This window comes from Dendropsophus ebraccatus, chromosome 8 (assembly GCF_027789765.1).
Source record: "Dendropsophus ebraccatus isolate aDenEbr1 chromosome 8, aDenEbr1.pat, whole genome shotgun sequence".
Lineage (NCBI taxonomy): Eukaryota > Metazoa > Chordata > Amphibia > Anura > Hylidae > Dendropsophus > Dendropsophus ebraccatus.
In genome coordinates this window covers 32597144-32620580 of record NC_091461.1, presented here as the reverse complement: position 1 = coordinate 32620580, position 23437 = coordinate 32597144, and the positions used below count along the sequence as shown (strand labels likewise).

Sequence of the window (23437 nt, the reverse complement as noted above, 5' to 3'; positions counted from 1 at the left end):
GGGGGAGATCCGACCCACTAGACACCGCATCGCGGGGGGGAGATTCGACCCACTAGACACCAGGGATGTTGTGCATAAAGCACTTCAATGCAGCTGTCAGGTTTGACAGCTGCATTGAAGTGCTTAATTAGCCGGCGCGGCAACGGGACCCGCGCCGGCTAACAGAGGCACTGCCCGGCTGCACATGTCAGCCGGGATCAGCGCCGTTCAGAGCGGGGTCCCGGCGGGACCCCGCTCTGAACACCCCCCGGGGCACCATGACGTATCAGATACGTCATGGGTCGCTAAGGGGTTAAAGCTGCCGGCACAGCTCCCCAACACTGTGCCCTGTAGACTCCAGCAGGGCAGTAATTTCAAAATATCAATCGTAAATCCTCCATCCCAGTGTAAGGGGTGCAGGTGGATGGCGACAAACTCACTCTGACAGCTGAGTAAGGTTGGGATAACTTTACTGTAGATAATTCAGCGGTACAACCAATTCTTTAACTTGTATAACAGGTAGATTCTTACTGAACAGGAACACTGTCTCTTTATGAAGCTAGGTAAGTAGCAGGGAGGATATCACTTCAGTCTATGTGGTGTAGCACAACTATATACAGTCTCTCAGGGGGCCCCACTTCCTGACTCTGCTGGTAACAATGGGCTCCCCTGCAGCACCAGCTCTGTCTCCCCTGAGCAGTACCTTCCTCCTTGCTGCAGTGATGAGGCTGGCTGGACACTCCTGTGTCAGTACCTTCCTCCTTGCTGCAGTGATGAGGCTGGCTGGACACTCCTGTGTCAGTACCTTCCTCCTTGCTGCATTGATGAGGCTGGCTGGACACTCCTGTGTCAGTACCTCTCTCCTTGCTGCAGTGATGAGGCTGGCTGGACACTCCTGTGTCAGTACCTCTCTCCTTGCTGCAGTGATGAGGCTGGCTGGACACTCCTGTGTCAGTACCTTTCTCCTTGCTGCAGTGATGAGGCTGGCTGGACACTTCTGTGTCAGTACCTTCCTCCTTGCTGCAGTGATGAGGCTGGCTGGACACTCCTGTGTCAGTACCTCTCTCCTTGCTGCAGTGATGAGGCTGGCTGGACACTCCTGTGTCAGTACCTTCCTCCTTGCTGCAGTGATGAGGTTGGCTGGACACTTCTGTGTCAGTGCCTCTTTGTCCCAGGTGCTCTGCACTCCACTTGCTAGCACTGGGCTGTGTTGCTCTCTTCCTTCACTGCTGCACACTGCTCTGTCTGCTGTAGCTCTTATGGACCTGGCTGAGCTGTCCTGCTTTCTGTGGATCACCTTGTCACACCTCTCTTTAGCTCTGGCACAGGTCACTGCCCTTGACCTCCAGCACTGGAATCTTCTCTTTCTACAGGAACTGGGTGGGTGACACTTCCTGAGTCTCTGGCTTTTCCTTCCCCAGTTACCTCTGTTACTCCTAGCTGGGAACTGACTCCCTCTGCTGGACGGAGGTGATAACATCCAACCTCTATGCTCTAATACTGCAGCAGAACCTTCTGGCATTACACCAGCGCCTGGTAACAGGTATAGGGATGGAGCTGTAGCAGCAGGAAGTCATACCGCCTCTGCCCTCTTCCCAGCCCCTCATGTTTGGTTGGCGGCCATGAGCACTGGACTTTGCATCACATTTTCAATACTCAGCCTTTTTTTTAGATATCAAAGCTGCACCCATTAATAAATTTGGGAAATCTCGATTTAATGCATTTTTTATTACTTTAGATTGCAATATAAAATGCTGGTTTACAATTTATTCCTTTTTAGTTGTTTAGGGGAATTTTAGATTTTCTACAGCGGATCCTTCACATCTCACCCAAATATGACATACACGCAGCGTCATTGCTATTGTTCCTTTGTGCCTCAGTCAGAATGTTCTGCTCTCGACTTCTATGATCTGCAAAAGTTTTTTTTCTGTACAAAGTCCCCAGTCTCTAATTATAATCTAGTTCAATAGCCAGAAACAGGCCAGCACTACATGCACACGGAGGCAGAAGATTAGCAACAGATGGCACGAAAACATAAGATTCTGAGGAGGAGACAGATTGCAGAATGCGAAATTCAACTGCTGTTTCATGGAAACAAAGCTCATCTGCTCCACACATTCATCTAAATGTGCACATTTGCTCTCTTTATGCTTCTCTCTTTTTCCCCATGCACCAAAACGGGGCAACTTCCTGCAACAGCAAGACGGAAAGATCTAGGTCATGTATCTGTGTCACCTAAGTCACTGTACAGAAATACCCAGACAAGTGGCATTTTAGTTTGTGTGTGTTTTTCTTTATTTCACTTACTATGTTTGTCATGTGTGTAGCGCGTAGATGTTGTAAATCACTTAAAAATCTTCACATGATACTTGTTATTTGTCATATTTGGATACGCCTCCACAGACAAATTGAACATAGGGTTCTATAAACCACAAATTACAAACTCCCTATAAAAACAGCGTCCAGTCTCAATGTAACAGATTTCAAGGTCACCTACAAATCTACATTGCCATTATGTGTTCTTTATCTCTGGTGGTGATATGAAGAGCTTGTCTTATTTGGGAAATTTTCTACTATCCCAAATCATTATGAGCTTTCCAACAGGTGAAAAACACTGTAATTGGCTGTAATATATAATAAAAGCCATCAGCAAGTGTTTAATTTCTTTACAGCACCATCGCAGGTGAAATTGAGAATGACATGATGTCCATTAAATGTATTGGGTTGTCTATGTAATATAGGATGGGACAGGTCCTCCAAAGATGAACTTTATACAATACATGCTTTCTACAAAAAAATGGATGAAGGTCCCAAATTTTGGTAGAATGCCATAAAAAGGTTTTCTTGTTAGAAAAGACCACCCAAAACTGCAATGAAGAATGATCTTCTATGGGGTGGTTTTCTCAAAGACAGTGGCCCCTATAAGTAACGTATGGTGGAATGAAAATCCATCATACAAGATCGGGTGTTCTCAAAGAGGTAGTGTTTCACTATACATTGATGTGAAATTTTAGCTACACTAAATGGATACTTTATTAGTGACTTCCATCTAGAAGCACAATGGACATTGGAAACTTCAAAAGTTCACCAATTCATCATGGCATATATTCCACTAAGCAATGGAATTGTTCCGCAGGAATATTGACCCATGAAGAAAGGACATTTTCTGAACAGCTACCTCTTCTCAGAGCTGCCCTATAAAGGTCTCCATACATCTTCAATAACTGAGAGACAAAACATTCCTGTGTTCTTTATAGAGAGGGGTATTGCTCTTGCTCTAAACAACGGGGTCAGACGAGATTTTCATGTGTTTATACACAATAGTTCCAATGGACACAGAAAAAAATGTCACGGTCTCCGTCTAACAGAGTTAGTTATCCTTGGTATTTTGGTCCATGCTATAATATCAGTAATAGCCCATAAATACTAAAATTTACACACAAAAAGGCTATAATTTAAAAATATTTCAACACATTTATATGACGGGCGAATCTGCAATGACCGGTGGGTTCAGCTGATCAAAGTCTAAGGTGTATGTAGACCTTAAAATTAATATCTGAAGAGTGAGACTGTGAACAATGAGTTGTTCATTCAAGCAATTTAGTTGGGGCACCAGTGTCGTATTCATCTGCAGTTTTCTTGACTGTACACCGATTCCTGACATTGTGCCGACTTGCCAATTCACGCCTGCGCTTCTGGGGGTGTACTGCTGGTAAAGCTGTTCACGCATGCACCATAGGGTGAAAAAGCGGCACACACGTGACGGCAACGGGGAGCAGAAGGCAGGCTAATGGGTAAATATGCAGGAAAACGGGAAGGAGGAAGTAGTGGTACACCAAGCCACCAATCCTCTTTGACACTTGGTTAGAGTGTGTTTGTAAACAATCCATTGTACAGAGGCTTTGTAGACAGGGACTATGCACAAAAAGGGGACAAACACCTATACTATATTGTCAGCACCTCAGATCTGGTCCAGGTGCTGACAGATTAAACAGCAGTTTTATGTTTTTACAATTTAAGGTAGTATTTGAAGATAAGAATGTAATTATTCAATTGAAATTCAATAATTCACAAAAACTCCACATTGCATAATACTGTATGAAATTTTATTATACCAATGACATTGGTTGTGTTATCTCATCGGTCAACATTCACTGTGCCCACCTTGAGCAAGAACTTTTTGGACGTGAAGAACACCAATAATGATATATCTATAAAAAGTTGGCAACCTAGATCAAATTGGCAGGAATTTCCATATATATGAAGCTTCAGCTCTGCATATATTTAATAGTTCTCCAGTTTGTAATTTGTTTTCAGCATTGCCATAACTTTTTATTGAGAGGACACAGCAATTTTTTTTACATGCACCCAGGACGACAGACTAACATGATACACTTACAGCAGATAATAAAACTTCACAGATGGCAATAATAAAATACAAGAATACAGAAAATCAGTAATCACAACTTGAGCCTTTTAAAGTGTTACACATCACCCGTTAAGTTCATGTAGCGCGATTATATGACATAACCAGTAGGTACTGTATGGACATTGAAGACTAAACTCTCCTCTGACCTTGAGAAACTGTCTGGTCCCCAGAGCAATATGGATGAAAGAAAGGTTAAGTATGTGACTGTGAACCCCACTAAGAGATAATAAAAGACTAGCAAAAGGTTAAAGAAAGGTGTTAGTGTTGCCTATAGCAACTAGATTGCAGCTTTTTTTCAGAGTATACAGGTAGTTGGAAAAGTAAAAGAAAAAAAAAAAGAGTGTGTGCTAAGGGCAACACTTAAAACTTTTTCTTAGAATAGTTTTTATGCATGAGGCTCAATATGTTTTCAGAACAAATTTATTTCACATTTTTAGAAAATGCTGCACATTTTCCCCAGATTTGCATGCAAAAAAAACAGGCACTCACTCTATCCCTTTTACATTAAGGCTATGTTCACACAACATCAAAAATAGAGAAAATGCGGCAGATTTTTCTATTTCAAATAACGTCTATTTTTGCCGCGATTTAACTGACTGCAATGCAATGCATTGAAGTCAATGGAAAGACGGACATCCAATGCGCACAATGTATTGCATAACGGACGTTTTTGCCCTGATGGCAAAATAATGATCATGAATGATCATTATTTTGGGACGTCTTTTTCAAGCAGCGGACGTTTTTTATTAGTTGTTCACACAGTTTTTCTTTTGTCACCTTTCTTTCTCCAATTTTACTATTAAATTCAATGGACTTTTTAATTAAGCCGCATCCAAAGGCCGATTAGTAATCCAAACTAGAATAATGTACCAATAGCCGTCATTGCACGGGAAAGCTGTACAACTAAATAACATCCATTATTTTAGACTCAAAAAGATGGACGTCATTTTAAATGGAGCTAAAAAAACGTTGTGTGCACATAGCCTAAGGGTGCGTACACATGTACAGGATCTGAAGCAGATTTGATGCTGTGTTCAATTATTTAGATCAAATCCGTAACAGATCCGCACCATCAAATCTACTGCAATACGGTACGTAGGAAGCTACACTAAAGATAGAATTCAACCCTCCTTCTCCTCACTTGGAAACTTTTTTTTTAAAGTGACTGTACCACCAGGCCCAGGCAAAAGCACTGGAGGCGGCCGACCCACCCTCAGTGGGAGGAAACCCTAGCCCCTCTATGATAGGGTTCCATTGATTCTAATGGAGTCACGTCATGAAGGGGCTGGAGTTTCTTCCCACTAAGGGTGGGTCGGCCGCCTCCAGTGCTTCAGCCTGGGCCTGGTGGTACAGTCACTTTAAACCCTTTTGGCATTGTAGTTATTTTTTTATTACACTTACATTTTGGGTATTACTAGCACTGCTTTTATCATACAGCTGGCTCTATAACAAGAGAATAGCAATGACCACAGGAGTGTTTGTATACAATTGCTCATATAATAAGATTAATCAGCACTAGAGATGAGCGAATTTAAAGTATTGACAAAGCGAATCGCTTCATTAGCTTGGCAGTCGGCTTTGAACTGCTTTTGAACTTCGTGGTGCTCCTCCCTGGGTGCCTGGAAAAACTAGATCCAGTCCTGAGAAAAATCTACCAGTTATCCAGGACTGGATTCAGCTTATCCCAGCACCCAGAGCGGAGCGGCACAAAGTTTAAAGCGACTCTGTACCCACAATCCGATCCCCCCAAACCGCTTGTACCTTCAGATAGCTGATTTTAATCCAAGATCTGTCCTGGGGTCCGTTCGGCAGGGGATGCAGTTATTGTCATAAAAACAACTTTTAATCCGGCAGCGCTGTGTCTAACGGCCAGGGCTTACATTTGTATATGCATAAGGCTGGCACACCCTCTCTGTCCTTCCTCCCCACCCTCCTCATCATTAGGAATGCTCCAGGCAGATTGCTTCCTATTCCCCACCTGTGTGTATAATGAACATGGACTAGATCGTTAATACACCTGTGCAAAGCTCAAACAGCAGTAAATGTTCCTGGATCATTCCTAATAATGAGGAGGGTGGGGACATAGAGGTGGTGCCAGCCTAATGCATATACAAATGTCATCCCCGGCTGTTAGACACAGCGCTTCAGGATTAAAAGTTGTTTTATGACAATAACTGCATCACCTGCCGAATGGACCCCAGGACAGATCTTGAATTAAAAGCAGCTATCCGAAGGTACAAGTGGTTTGGGGGGGGACAGATTGTGGGTACAGAGTCGCTTTAAACGTAGCTGACTGCCGAGCTAATGAAGCGATTCGCTGGATGCCCAGGTTCAATCTCAACAATGGCTCCCAAAGGTCTAGCAGAAATTGTAGACAACTTGGATCCAATAACTTTTTGCTAGAGACTTTTTTATGGCTTGATTCACACATAAAGGAGTGTAACAATAAGACCTGTGAGCACATAGTAGCACTGTGATTAAAACAAGCCCAAGGTCTATATAGACTGCACAGTTGTCTCCTCCTACTTTAACACTTACCCAAAAGCAGAAGAAAGTAAACCAGTACGTATAGATTATAAACTTCCTAAAAGACTTTTCCTTTTTTCCCATCAGCTCAAAAACATTAGCATTTTTCAGCACAGCATTGTGCAAACTCCATTAACTAAGTGTGTAAAGAAGCAGTGATATTTCCCCAACCCAATTTCGTCAGACAAGCTGCGCTCCACAGCCGAGAGGCACACAAACTTCCTGTAGTTTTGACATTGCTATTATAATAGTAAACCACACAAGTGCTATGAGACCCAGCAGCACTGGGAACCAATCCAAAACTACAGGAGTTTAAAAGCCATTCAACTTTTGTAATAAATTCAAATAGTCAGTGAAATCTAGCTGAAAGTTGACCTAGATGGAGAAACTACACAGCCTGGGCTACTGTCACTTATTGTTTGGCTTCTTGGAGGACTACTTTTAGTTTAGCCATCTTATTGGCCATCCTAAACCAGCAAAATGATTCGTTTTTTATATACTTACCTTGCCTGGTGACGTGATATACCAATACTCACATACTCCCTGCTCCTGTTTGTGGCCTGATGGCTTCCTCTTCAGCCTCTGCTGACTGTTCAGTAATTCTTAGAGTGCTGCAGGGTCTCCTATACAGCGGTCTAGTAACAACTAAATAGTCGCTAGTGGCCAAAGCAGAAGACATTAGGCCACAGACTAGAGAGATTAGGTGGATATTTTCACTACATCGCACTGGGACTCCTGTAATTTTGATATGAGTCCCTGTTCCCCTACAATAAGCAATGCGCCGTGCATTACTGCTTACTGTACTGGCAATGTAAGTGGAGATGCTATGCTCCTAGCTCCTAATTCGCACATATTTAGAAGGTATACATTGTATGCCTCTTGCTCAGTACTTAGATTCCATAGGGTGCCATAGTGTAGGGTTCCTTGTAAACTACATAAAGAGCAGAGACTCCTGTCATTTTGACAGGAGTTCCTGTACCTATACGGTAAAGGTTATGCATCACTGTTTCCTGTAATGCTCAAGGAGGGGAGTGGCATAGCAATTTAACTCCTTATAGGCCAGGAGCTCTATCACCCGATTATAGCTAAAACAAATCTCAGGAGGTCTGCTAATCTCAAATCATCATATACTGTAGGAATATGTATAAGTGGCGGTTGGCACTGGAGTAGACTGGCAGCACTATAACCATTAGAAAATGGTAAGGTAAAATTTCAAATCTTGGCCACTATGAGGCATCTTGGTTCCCTACGACAATAAGTACCGGGTGCTCAGTTGTCTATTCCCCTTCAAAGTCTTCTGCCCTCCAACCACCAATTAACAACTTGGCTTGTAGGGACAAGAAAGCCGGGGTCCTGCTATACGGACATCGAGAGGCAGATGTGCAGTCACTTACGCTCATGTAGAGGCCATTCACACATAGAAAAGAGGCGGAATTTCAAGCGGAGCGCGTGCCGCGGACACCGCTTGAAATTCCGCCTGTCCCATTGATTCAAGGGGATGTATCACATGCCTCCGTTCTGCACTCAAAGAATTGACATGTCAATTCTTTGAACGGAGAGGGGAGGTGCACAAAAAATCCCACTAAATCAATGGGACAGGTGGAATTTCATGTTTGCAATTCCGCCTCTTTTGCTCTGTGTGAACAGGGCCTTAGACAGTGAGGGACACTAACAACTACACAGCATACAAAGTATACAATACACAGATAGCATTCGCATACCAGCATATTATACGGGTCTACATTTGATTTGCAACCTTTGCTTGAACTGTTTATGGCAAAAAAAAACTGATGTAAATTGCTTTGTGCATATAGGTCTATGCCTGTACAGTTGAGCATGTCCACCACTGACTCCCACAGAAAAAAAATAAATGGACAAACCACAGTAATTTTTTTTTTATTCTATGATAAGCCTTATGACTATGACTACGACTACAAAACTTTTCAAAGCAGTTGAGGTAATGCTGAATAAATGTAAGCAAAAGATTTAGTTAATAGAAGTATACAGGCATGGCGGGAGAATTTTTGTTGACCCTAAATATAAGTGAACCTAGCCTAACACTTACACTTACAGTATCTTTCTTTGAGGGAGAGGAGTTGCTAGAAAAATAGAGCAATAAAAGAATGCTATTTTTCGGAAAGTATTTTTTGTGAATGTGGTTGAATAAACTGTGTGTCTAGACGCTTTTTCTTACACATGAACTATTGCAACCCAGTTGCTTATGCGCTATACAGACAAATTAACTGCATCTCCGATGCTAGTAAGTGATGACAGTGAAAATCGCAGCTAGTGAGCACCACCAGTAATCCTGTAAGACGGACGCTCTGGGGTACGGGGACTATAAACAATTGATGTGTGTGTACTCTATGGTGATGCGTGCACAGAGAAGACATACTGAGGTTGACAGCCTATGACTGTTTACACGAGGATTGCTATAAACACATTCATCAGAGTCGCAACCTGGGGGAAGAAAACTGACATATCATGTTTTCCTCTGGCGCTGCAATGTGAAAGATGTATTCACTGGGAAGAACATACATTTAAATGCACTTATGACATCACTAAAGGTTATTGCAGGAAATGTGTAAATTAACATAGCTGCAGTCATGCAGATCGCAACTTAAGGACCAAAGAAAGCATATTTTATTAAAGTTTAAACCCTTGGAGAGATTTATTAAAGGGTGTAAAATATACTCTGGTATAAACTGCTAATAACAACCATCACAGCTCAGCTTACAGCTCTGGTAAAAAGAAAGAGGAGCTGTGATTGGTTGATGTGGGCAGTTTAGTGGTAGTATTCTTTCCATTCTGACACAGTGCTCTCTGCTGCCACCTCTGTCCGAGACAGGAACTGTCCAGAGCAGGAGAGGTTTTCTATGGGGATTTGCTACTGCTCTGGACAGTTCCTGACTGGGGCAGAGGTGACAGCAGAGAGCACTGTGTCAAAACGGAAATACACCACTTCCTGCAGGACATACAGCAGTTGATAGTTACTGGAAGACTTGATATTTTTAAATAGAAGTACAAATAAAATAAATGATGGACTGGGACATATGGAGAGAGGACTCTGCCAGTGAGGGTTTACAATCTGCAAGGTAAGGGGATGAGACAGTAGGTGAGGAGAGCAGATGGTCACAGTGCGGTGAGGTGGCACCAGAGATATTGCGGGCTGTAGCCTTTTCTGAAGAGGTGAGTTTTTAAGTTGCTCTTGAAGGTTGTGAGGATGGATGAGAACAGGATGTGTTGTGGTATACTTCACTGTTTAAACTTGAATTTGCTGGACAAAAGGCAGTCAGCGAAGGGGTCGGCAGAGCGCCGGGAGAGGTGGATTATTCAGGCAGCAGAGTTAGGCTATGTTCACACATCGTAAGAGACCGGCCGTTCTGTGACCCAGCCGGGTCAGGGAACGGCCAGTCTGTGAAAAGATCATCCCGGACGGTACTGCAGTACCAACCAGGATGAGCTTTAGGGCCGCAGAGTTCTGACACGGGCGCATCCGTGCGCACCCGCATTAGAACTCCCCACAGCACACTATGGAGCGAGCGGCCCGGAGCTGCTCGCTCCACACTGTGCACTGACAGGGTTTTCTACAGAAAATTTCAGTTGTTTGAGGCGGCGCTAGGGACCCCGGCTGGAGCGTATACTATGTGTACACGCACGGGCCGGGATCCCATAAACAGCAATGCAACGTATATTCTGGTAATAATCACGGCCGTTGTACAATGACCGTGATTTTACGAAAATATACGTTGTGTGAACATAGCCTTAAGATGATACTGTCACCCCCTTACTCTATGTGCAGTTCTCCGCGCCATCCACAAGCTTCAGGATGCAGGATGCAGCAAGACAGAATAGTGACAACACAAAAAAACATGCTTGGTAACAAAAGTTTAAAATACTGTAGGCTGGTAAGTAATCGGTTATAAAATATGAAATATGGTTCCCTGTCGTCCTGTTAGCCTCACAACGGATGGGGTGTCTCCGCCCCTGTGGGCTCGCAGGACGAGAGGAATTTTAATGATTAATCACTTTAGACTCCACCCCCAGTATCCATATAGCCTCTCCGGACCCGGATACCTCAGTTTTTTCTTTCGTCCTTTTCTTGCAGGGCTGAGGACGTGTGCGGGGATCAGAGGTCCGGGAGCTGGGCTCTGATTCCTGTTCAGGAGGTGGCCGTCTGTTAGGTCCATGGCGCCACCTCCGTGTCGGCGGAAGTGGTCTGAGCGTCACTTCCGCCTGTTTGCCGTGCGGCAAGTCTCCACTCATGGCGGGCGCCATTTTGTTGGAGTCCGGTTATGAATAAACTGCCGATATGCCAGCAGTGTTATTCTTTTCCTTGAAACTACACGGGAGTAGCTCCCCTGCGGGGGGGGGGGACTTCCATTATCTGGATTCGCCTGTCTGCAGAGTCAGTCTGTCAGGGGGCGGAGCTAAGGAATTTTTGGCGCCAAAAGCAGCCATTTTAAACTCCCCCTAACGCTAGAATCTTGCTGTCTGTTTATTCCTGAAGGGTGAACTACAGCTTTGGGTTCAGCTCGGTAGCGATCTTCTCTGTATCCTGTGTCTGAGTTGCTACAGTGAGGTACAGAAGTTTTGTATTGCGGTGTATTTCTCTTTTGCTTGGTATATAAATTTTAATAAGATTAAGACCTACGTTAGTCAAACCAGTCTCATCCTGGGATCTCGGTTTGGTCCTGAAACAATTGTGCGTACAACCCTTTGAACCTCTGCAAGAGGTAGACTTAAAGTTCTTGTCACTCAAGGTTAGTTTTTTGGTGGCGATAACATCAGCCAAAAGGGTTGGAGAGCTTCAGGCCTTAGGTTCTTCGGAACCATATATTTCTTTCCTCCAGGATAGCATTATCATGCGACTACTACCCTCATTTAGACCTAAGGTACCAACCTTCTGCAATCTCAATCAGTCTATTGTGTTGCCAGCTTTCTCCCCAACACCTCAAGAGGATGGCTCAGACTTTGTGTCATTGGATGTAGTCAGAGCTATTAAGGTTTATCTCAACAGAACAGCCGACTTCAGAAAGGAGGGAAACCTTTTTGTTACCTATCATGGAAGGTTCAGGGGCAAGAAAGCATCGAAACTATCCCTGTCCAGATGGATATGTGACTGTATCAGGATCTGTTACAGCGAAGCCGGAGTCCTGATTCCTGAATTTGTAGGGGCACATTCAACGAAATCGGTGTCTACGTCTTGGGCGGAGAGATGCTCGGTGCCAATTGAGCAAATTTGTCTAGCAGCGACGTGGTCGTCTCCGTTAACGTTTGTTAAACATTATCATTTAGATACGTTTCTGTCTGGTCGAACTGCGTTCACCAGATCTGTTTTGAGTGCTGCAGCATTTGAGGGCCCTCCCGATGGGGGTACTTCTTGCTAAATCCCCATCCGTTGTGAGGCTAACAGGACGACAGGGAATGTAACATTTTGATGTTAATGTGTGTTCCATTAGTCCTGTTAGCATCACAAAGGTTCCCACCCTATTAATATTTCTTTTCAATTAAACTGAGGTATCCGGGTCCAGAGAGGCTATATGGATACTGGGGGTGGAGTCTAAAGTGATTAATCATTAAAATTCCTCTCGTCCTGCGAGCCCACAGGGGCGGAGACACCCTATCCGTTGTGATGCTAACAGGACTAATGGAACACACATTAACATCAAAATATTACGTTGCTGTGGGCATTAAGCTACCAAAGACAGTTTTCTTAAATAAGGGATGTAGATAATTTTATATGGGCCCCCTTTCTCCAGGAGTCACAAAGGTCTAAGGCCTAATCCACACATCCGTTGTTCTGGACAGAAAATTAAACCAATGTTATCCCATGGCCCCATTCACACATCCGTATGTGTATACGGGGCCACGATCCGTGCCGCTAAAAAAAGGTCCGCATTACAACATGTCCATTTTTTGCGGCACGGATCGCGGCCCCGTATGCACATACGGACGTGTGAAGGGGGCCATAGGATAACATTGGTTTCATTTTCTGTCCGCAAATGCGGGATATTGATGTGGAATGCACATACGGTAGTGTGGTCCGCGGCCACAGACTGCACTACGGGTGTGTGAATGTGGCCTAAAGCTGGTTACAACAGTAAAAAATGAAAATGTGGCTTTTTGTTTTGTTTCATACATATCGCAACATGCTGTGCCCCATGGATTTGCCTGTATGGTATAGCTTTAACATTGTAGCAAATCCTGAGTGTTATCACCATGACTACAACACATGTGCACATATACAAGATAGGGGAAGCCGAAATGGGAATACCCCTTTAAAGCCATGAAGATGGGGGGGGGGGGGGCAGGGAGGCAGCATCAGGTCACAAGTCATCTATACAGAACAGATATATGTATTCTTTATGCTGCCATGTAAACGTTGTTAACTAATTCATTCTTTTATTATGCAGGTGCATCAAAAAAGCGGAGTGCTCAGTTGCGCAAACATTTGCTTTTTATTAGCACATTGACGCTATGCTTTCTACTTTAGAAAAAGAACAGTGTAAGGCTAGGTTCACACAGTGTATGACATTGGCCGTTCTGTGACCCAGACGTGTCACAGAATGGCCGGTATTAGTGAAGATCATCCCAGACGGTACTGCAATATCGGCTGGATGAACTTAATTTGTGCTGAATTGGGATGCGGGTGAATTTGAGTGCGCCCGCATCCCAATTCACCATAGCACACAATGGCCGGAGCCGCACTCTCCGTTGTGTGAACCGACAGTTCTGTGTGGTTGCTTTTTAATGCTTTTTTTTTTTGTGCGGCCGGTTGGAATCCCGGCCGAAGTGTATACTATGGGGAAGATTTATCAAAGGATGTAAAATTTAGACTGATGCAAACTGGCCACAGCAACCAATCACAGCTCAGCTTTCCTTTCACCAGAGCTGGAAGCTGAGCTGTGATTGGTTGTTGTGGCCAGTTTGCCCCAGTCTAAATGTTACACCCTTTGATAAATCTCCCCCTATGTGTATACACTCCGGCTGGGATTCCCTCTGATAATTTAAAATAACAGCTGTGATTAATACAAAAGATAGTGTTATACCATAGAAGTGTGAACATAGCCTAATGGTCCTTTTACACGGAACGATTATCTTTCGAATTTGCACGATAACAATCGAATTCAAACGATAATTGTACGTGTAAACGCTGCAAACGATCAAACGACGTTCATTTTGATCTTTCAACATGTTCTCAAATTATCGTTGGTCGTTCACAAAAATTTGCAGATCGTTCCGTGTAAACATTCTTTCAACTATTTCACCTATGTGTAAGATAGGCTTAAGCGATCGCAAAACGATCGAATAACGATTTTTCTGTACGATGTATCGTTCCATCTAAATGCCGATCGTTATAAAAAAAACATTGTTCATTCAAAATCGTTAATCGTGCGATCGGGGGAATTATCGCTCCGTGTAAAAGTACCATAAGAGGGTATAGCCATAATGACCTAGCAAATTGACTATGATATACACTAGTTAACTGGCGTAAATTTAAATCTGCACCAGCTCAGAGATGGCTTAGGTTTCTCTGTGCAACACACAGTCAGACACTCCACTCTGGCAGGTGTGTTAAGAGGCCAGCGTCTCCTACTAAATCTGCCAAAACAAAGGGCATTGAGGATCACTTACGACCAATAACACCAGTCTTCCAAAATTCACCCAATGCGTATAACTGCATCCAATATAAGTTCATTACAAAAACAAACGATAAAACAGACGAAACACTGAAGCTACAATAGTGGGACTATTACAGAATAATAGTAAGGGGACCTTCACACGTCCACAATTTTGTGGACGTTATGGATGGGGAAGGCAAGTAGTGGATTGTTTCCCCACCCGCCATGATGTATCAATATCATGCCGGCAGCGGGGAAACTCACTGCACGTAATGTCTGCGAAATTGTGGACGTAAATTTAGCCTAAGCGTTTTGTACAACAGCTATTACTATGACAGTGTCAAAAATTGGAAAATGTCAAATTTTTTAAAATTACAATTTTCACCAGGAACTCCAGTCGAATCATCATGGTAAATCCCATGAACCTGCCAATTCTATACAGTACAGTGCGAAAACATGGCAGGCGTCATGTTTTTATTTTGCAAATTTGAAAATGAGTGTAAAAAATTTGCTTCCTTCACAAAGCAAATTTTTGCCAGAATAAAGGTGCGTTTACACGAAACAATAATTGGCCCGATCCTACGATTAACGATGTCGGAGTAACGATTTTTTTTTTCATAACGATCAGCATTTAGATGGTATGATATATTGTACGGAAAATTCGCTTTGCGATCGTTTTGCGATCGCTTAAGCCTATCTCACACATTGGTTAAATCGGCAAACGACTGTTCACACGGAACGATCTGTGAATTTTTTGTGAACGACGAACGCCGATTTGAGAACACGTTGAAAGATCAAAATGAACGATTTCTCGTTGGTCGTTTGATCGTTCGCTGCGTTTCCACGTACGATTATCGTTCGAATTCGATCGATCGATCGCACAAATTCGCACGATAATCGTTACATGTAAATGCACCTTAATGCTTCGCACTAATCGCTTTGCTCAGCTCTACCAGTAACACCTGGAGCTTACTTTTCAAAAAACAAGCCCCACACACACCTTCATCCATGTAAAGGTTTATAAGTTCTCTGAATATGGAGACACTAAGCAGTTTTTAAAATGAATGTTGATTGATTAAAAAGATTGTCAGAAGAAAAGTAATAGTGTCCCACAGAATAAAGTTAACATGTCATTTTTACCACACAGTGAAGGCTTAAAAACACATACACATAAAAAAAAATCCCCAAAATTACACAATTTCTGTTCATTTGCATTTATTAGGTAAGATCAGTTATGTATGTTTTGTTACACAATGTTGGTAGAGCTTTGCATTGTCTATGAGTCTAGTTTTAGGTTTCCTATTTGCTAAATCATATTGTCTTACTCCTTATTTCAGGGACATCAAATACAGGAACCGTGCATTATGTGAGCTGTATCTGAGAATTCATGAGGATGGGAGGGAGACCCACAACGTGCATGACATGTCTAATGGAGAAGTAAAACCACTCTGTATTGCTTGCCTAGTCTAATTGTCACCATTATTGTATGTGGCACTGGCACAGTTTAAAATAAATGGGTAAAGGTTTCAAACACCTTCGTGTTCGGAGGCGCGATTAATGATCATGTGACACTTTTCTGATTTAATAATGTGTCATATAGCATCATTATTCACAAAAACTGTAAGCAGCAATAATTGTAAAACCAGCTCTGGGCAAAGCACAAAATTATTCTCCCCTTTTGCTCCTAGCAGTAAACAGTGAAAGAAGCATGTTACTACCAGGCTAGAAGGTTGCAGGCACATAGAGGCACTTTGATTGGTTACTGCCACTTTAAAAGGCACACAAGAGTAATGGTTTCAGTCTCTAGCAGAGGTACACAGCTTGTTTGTTCCTTTGTTTCCCACAGAGCACAGCAGGGCCCTGCCTGGGATTCAGGGCACAGAGGGGCCTAACTATTCTTTGGAGGCACAGAGAAGGCCTTATACTATATGAGGGTGTACAGTACAGCCTAACTGCTATAGGGAGGCACAGAGGGAGCCTAATATTACATGAAGGCCAGAGGGGTCTAACTACTATATGGTGGCACAGAGGAGCCTAACTACTATATGTAGAGTCCAGAGGAGCCAAATACTATATATGGATATGAGGCCTAATAATATTTTGGGGCATAGATATGGGCTTAAGTACTATATGGGGGTCACAGAGTGGCCTAATACTATATGGTGGTACAAAAGCGAGTCTAGTACTGTATGGTGATATAGAGGGAGCCCCGATACTTTACGAGGATATACTATATGGGGCACATACAGTAATAACATGGCAGCTTAGAGTTAGGGATCAACTAATGTATGGGGGCACAGAGAAGCCTAACTGCCCAATGGGGGAGACAAATTGTACAAATTGTAAAGAAGCTATGTTTTTCTAACAGTATATATACCCTTTAAATTGACCAGGTTATTTTTTTACCTAACTTACTTACCATATCTTTTTAATATTTTTAATTTTCTACTGGCAGGGCCATATGAGGGTTTGTTTTTGTGTCTTTCTCCATAAGACACAAGAAAACTATTATACCGTTTTCTGTATACAGCTCCTATTCAGACTGGTTTCAGTCTGATGCTGCTGTCATGAGGTACTCTTCTTCCTTTCAAACTTTATACAGTAAGGGCAGAAGGAGTAGAGAAAACATTACTGGAGGCAGGGCCGGCTTTAGGGTTTTGCGAGCTCTTAGGCAACAGAGCCTCAGTGGGCCCCTCATCCATTCATACACATTACTGACTGACACATCGTAGGGCCCAACTGACCACACCACAGGGCCCAAATCAGCTGAATCGTTCCAATTTGGCCCATTATTTCTCTGTGTAATGATCAGCTGATGAAACAATCATTGGCTAATGGTTTCTTTAGTTCCACACCTTAAATCATCGTCCACCAACCGTGGATCGCTGCGTATAATATCGATGCACAGTCGACTGTTGATGTTTGAACAAACAGTTAGTTAAAACATTACCTGTCCTTGTTCCCGGTCTTCTCCTGCACTCTGTATGCATCCCGGCTCCGTAGCTACAGCTTCAAAGCAACCTGTGGCCAGGACCACCGCGGCCAGTGATTGGCTGAGCGGCCTGTCAGCTCAGACAGGCCACACCAGTAAGCATGCAGAGCTATAACTGTTTGGGCAAGGGCTGCACTGCCATAGCTAACAATGTCCATGCAGCCCTTGCTAAACGGTTATCGGGCCGTGTAATAGGCCCAGTAAACAAGCTCTGATCAAGCAGATTGGCGCTGGTTTACAATATTGATTGGGCTGCCATAGGTTCGTGTAATAGTACTTACTGACGCACATTACTAAAACATTATGGACTGACATACATTACTGACTGACACACACTTACTGACTGATACATATCACTGACAAACATTACTGACACACATTACTGACTGACACACTGACTGACTCGGCACTTAAATGGACTGTCCAGCGAAAATCTTTTTCTTTCAAATCAACTGGCGTCAGAAAGTTATATAGATTTGTAATTTACTTCTATTAAAAAGTCTTCCCATACTTATTAGCTGCTGTATATCATGCAGGAAGTGTTGTTTTATTTTCAGTCTGACACAGTGTTCCCTGCTGTCCCATAGAAAACCTCTCCTGCTCTGGACAGTTCCTGTATCAGCCAGAGATGTCAGCAGAGAGCACTGTGTCAGACTGAAAATAAAATAACATTTACTGCAGGACATACAGCAGCTAATAAGTATGGGAAGACTTGAGATTTTTTAATAGTAGTATAAATTACAAATCTATATAACTTTCTGACACCAGTTAATTTAAAAGAAAGTTTTTTGCTGGACAACCCCTTTAAAGCTCAGTCTTCTCCCTCTTCCTCTCTGCCCGGCTGATCTCCACACTGTAGTATTAGGGACCTGTGGGTCATGTGATCAGGTCCTTCATATATCTCTCTCTTCCAGGCCGCTGGCAGTTCCTGCTATTTCTCTGTCTTCTGATGTTGAGTTCTCAACTTGCACTACATTGAGCGGGCTGAACATCAGAACACGGAGCCCCTCTCCCTCTCTAGACCTTGGAGGTGCTGGAGCCCTGGCACTTGCCCAGGTAGGCCCTGTGCTGATGCCGGCCCTGACTTGAGGATCAGATTACACAAGACTTGTAACCGACACATAGTCCTGCATAGGAGCTGTATGCACACGGCGGTGGAGCAGTTTTACTCTCCATTTTTACTAGTTACAAAGGAGGACATAACTTTTATAAAACCTTTTAATGTTTATGATTGATATATATTGTTGTAACATTTGACATTTATTTTTACTGGTTCATAAAAACCTAAGCGTGCCACAGTCTAGACTGCCTTGACATTCAACTGGTTTCGCCTAATCTTTCATCATGGTCTTCAGAAGAATTGGCAGTGTGAGGGTTAAGTCATGTTTCACACAGCCAGACAGCTAAGGACACTTCCTCTTTGAGAATTAGTAAATCTCTAAGAGCAGCTGAGCACATACTACTGTATTTAATAGAATCCCTTCAAATCTCCAGATTAGACCATGGCTTTTAAACTCCCGCTCCGGGAAGACTTTGAAAGTTGGACAACTTCACAAGTGGCAGATCTTTTTAAGCAGGTAAGAACATAGGACATGATAGAGTGAATGCAAGAACTCTATGGGAATGACGGCTGAATAGCGGCTACAATAGTGGGATGGACACTTTCTTTACTAAGCAAAACTCATACACGGTAACACTACAGTAGCTGTACCCAGTGTAATGTAATGATGCTGATACTCTAGATTCAGGGTACATTGTGCTGAGTAGTCAGTCACTCCATACACAGCCCTTTCTGGACATGAAATAGCCATAGAACTGACTGTACGCAGCATATCCTTAGAGGATGTATGAGTAACCTAATGCAGTGTCTTCCTGCATGGTACAGAGATCCGTGTGCCCCTTTAATCACAGTTCATATAACTGAGATTTCTTTATGTAAGTGCATAGCTTAGACTGTTTCAATATATCTATCCCAGACAATCCTCCGTGAGCTAAAGGGATATTGTTATAATAAAAAGTCATGGCACGTTACCTAGATGTGTCATCTCTTAAAGGGGTTTTCCCATTTCATAAGATGATGGCAAGTCGCTAGGATATGCCATGGCTTCATGATCACTGGGCGTCTACCCACCAATCATAAGAATGGGGGTCTCAGAAAGGGGTGCAGCATTACACCAGTGTCAGGTTCCCTTTATTATTCCAATTGGTTGGGTCCCAGGGGTCAGACCCTCACTGATCACCAAGTGGTGACATATTTGTGTACTCTCCATGGAGTTTTTTTTTTAATCAGCTAGTGTCAGAAAGGTACACAGATTTGTAAATTACTTCTACTTAAAAACCTCAATTCTTCCAGTACTTATCAGCTGCTGTATGTCCTGTAGGAAGTAGTGTATTATTTCCAGTCTGACACAGTGCTCCCTTCTGCCACCTCTTTCCTAGGCTACAACCTAGAATAACCCTGCTGCCACCTCACCGCACTGTGGCCACCCGCTTTCCTCACTTACTGTCTCATCCCCTCACCTTGTAGATTGTAAGCCCTCCCTTTTATTTAAAAACTCCAAGTCTTCCAGTACTTATCAACTGCTGTATCCCCTGCAGGAAGTAGTGTATTCTTTCAAGTCTGAGAAAGTGCTCTCTGCTGCCACCTCTGTCCACTACAGGAAGGAAGTGTCCAGAGCAGTAGCAAATCCCCAAAGAAAACATCTCCTGCTCTGTACAATTCCTGACATGGACAGAGGTGGCAGCAGAGAGCACTGTGTCAGACTGGAAAGAATACACCACTTCCTGCAGGGCATACTGGAAGAATTCAGTTTTTAAATTGAAGTACCCCTTTAATGCCCGGGGGGAAGATTTAAAAAAAAATGTGGCGGGAAAGGATTATGGTTTGCACTACATGAAAGACTTTGATGTTATTTACTAATATTACAACCTTATTGTTGTTGAAAAAGGGAATAGATGACTAATGACATATATAGGTTCATAGAGCAGACATCGCAGACATACTGTAGAAGAGATCAGTAAATCCATTGGGTGCCACAACCAAGGACTAGTGTAACAAATGTGCAACCTGCACAAGGGCACCGTATACACGAGGCCCCACTGTCATGCTAAAAATAGCTAGCAGCTTCTGAATATCTATCAAAGGGAAACTATCACATCTATATCTTGTTCCGAGGTGCAGACATGAACGGATAGCTGAGGAATAAAACAAATACCTGTCCCTTATGCTGGGTTTACACGGAACGATTATTGTGCGAATTTGCACGATAACGATCGAATTTGAATGATAATCGTACGTGTAAACGCAGCTAACGATCGCACGACGAGCGAGAAATCGTTCATTTTGATCTTTTAACTTGTTCTTAAATCGTCGTTCGCAAAAAATTTGCTTCGTTATAAAAGAAAAATCGTTACTTAGAAATCGTTAATCGTATGATTGGGCGAATTATCGCTCCGTGTAATCCCAGCATTAGGGTCCATTTACACAGAAAGATTATCTAACAGGTTATCTGCGAAAGATTTGAAGCCAAAGCCAGGAATGGATAGAAGGCATGCATGCTGCTGCTCAGCCAGCCTCTACTATTAGAGTTTAAAAGAGTTTATTATTTTTCAAGCAGCTATTACCTATCTGTCAATGTATGCAGCTCCGAGCATGACATAGAGCTGACAGATTTTCTTTACATTGTCTATATAAGACTGAGTTAAAAAAAAATATTAAGAGAAAGATGGTTCACCAACATCAAGCTCAATTCTAAGGACCTTTGTTGGTTTTAGCAAAACTACAGTACATCCAAACAAGAATAAAGATACTTCCATAATGCTGACCAGGGGCGTAGTCAGGATTCATGGGGCCCCACAGCAAAAAAAAAACTGTATGGGGCCCCCCTCTCCCACACACAACACAAAGTATTGTATATATATATATATATATATATATATATATATATATACACACACACACATATACAGGCTCAGTGATGTGGCCAAAAACTAAAATCTCTTTTGACCAGAGGCAGAAGCAGCTACAAAAGTGACTGACAAAGCAGAGAACCAGTGGCTGCTTGCTCTGTCAGTCCACTGTATTTAACTTTAAGGGCCCATTAGGAGCCATCATGGTTAAATACATAGATGCAGGAGCAGACTACTTTCTGCTGAAACCCTTATGTACTGCAGAGTGTAAGTAACCCAAAGTTCACTTATATGCTCCAACACAAAAAAAAAGAGTTAAAAAGGAAGACAAGGAGCTCTCTGCTTCACTGCTCCTGCACTGATAACCATTGGTACATTTTCCTACTTGATTGCAGCAGCCAGAGAACAGAGGTCAGGGGTTATCAGAGGAGTGAAGCAAAGCTCTCCTTGTCCTCTGCATATTAACTCTTTTTTATGTTGCAGCATGTAAGAGAACACTCAGTCACTTACACACTACAGTACATAGGGGGTTAAGCAGAAGGACTCTTAACTTCCCTGACTCTTATCTTCCCTATGCATCCCCGAGCCCCACTCCCGCATGTGCCCCATAGCAACTGCCTACCCTGCCTCTATGGTAGCTACGCCACTGACGCTGATGCATTTAAGATGTGCGACTTTCTTAATCCTAGCATTGTACTCAAACAACAAAGGATCCAGAGCACATCATATTCATTTGTATAGCCCAATAATGCGCTGGGCTACAGAAATCTACCTTCTGCATCTTGTTACGTTAAAAATGCTGTTGCTCCCATTTTACTAGTAGATATAAGGGGGGTATGTGCTATGCTGACCTATTGGACACCAGGGGGCCAATATACTGTTCTCGCTCGGCCCAAAACAGTGAATAGGAGCCATGTTCCTGATTGTACCATTGTAAGGCTATGTTCACATATAATATTTCCTTCAGTCTCTTGGTCATTCTTATTGCATTATAATTTTGCCCTGCCAGTTCCACTCCAGATTTTGGTCGAAAAAAGACTGATGAAAATACTATGTGTGAACACAGTCTATCACAGCTTGATGGCTCTGCTGCTACAGTATGTATTGCTGTTACATTGTGTCTGCACTCACATCCCCCAGTTTGAGTTACTCTACACTACATGACCCAAATATTCCATGAAGAAACTAACTTAAAGAGAATGTACCATCAGGTACACTCTCTTTAAAATCACACATGAATCGAACGACGCCGTCACGGGGAAATCGGTGCCGCGGACCTTTTTTGTGAACCGCAGCCCAGTTTCCGCATATGGCGCCGAGCAATTCATGGTTACCGGGCCGGGGGTGAAGCACTGGAGGCGGGCCAGCCCGCCCCCAGTGGGAGGAAACCTCCGCCCTTTCATGACGCGGTTTCATTGATTCGAATTGATTCTAATGGAGCTGCGTCATGGAGGGGTGGGGGTTTCCTCCCACTGGAAGCGGGCCGGCCCGACTCCAGTTCTTCACCCCCAGCCCGGTAACCATGAGTTAATCGGCACCGTATGTGGGAACCGAGCTTCAAAAAAAAGGACCGTGGCACCGGCTTCCCTGTGTCTGCGTTGTTCGATTGATATGTGATTTTAAAGAGAGTGTACCTGATGGTACAGTCTCTTTAAATGTCACTATCCAAAAGGAAATTTTCACAACCAAAAACTACTTATAAGTACAACAAAGAGAAGTCTTTTATCAGTGATGTAACCTAAGCACTTCCAGCAAGTTCCGTATATTGCAGCACGTGTATGTTGAGTCACATCTGCTTCCTATGAATGGGCAGGAAAATACTTTAAGGCTAGAAGTAGAAAACCACAGATAGGCAGCTAGCTAAAGGACCCGCTGACATTAGATATGATGCCATGACACATCCTGCGTATACTAAGAATATAACATAGAGAAAGGTATAACTGAATGTTACATTCACCAGTGAAGATGTAGGGAAGT

The 23437-nt window shown here is 43.1% G+C and overlaps 1 protein-coding gene and 1 long non-coding RNA gene across 4 annotated transcripts in view; one reads left to right on the top strand and one right to left on the bottom strand.

Moving 5' to 3' along the window:
• Nucleotides 1-23437, bottom strand: part of DNTT (DNA nucleotidylexotransferase) — a 335507-nt gene that overhangs the window by 208156 nt on the left and 103914 nt on the right. The gene's annotated exons all lie outside the window — the stretch shown is intronic.
• Nucleotides 19033-23437, top strand: part of LOC138799231 (uncharacterized) — a 61336-nt gene continuing 56931 nt past the window's right edge. Inside the window, exon 1 of the long non-coding RNA XR_011364230.1 lies at nt 19033-19128. This is a non-coding gene — a long non-coding RNA (uncharacterized lncRNA). The remainder of the gene's footprint in view (nt 19129-23437) is intronic.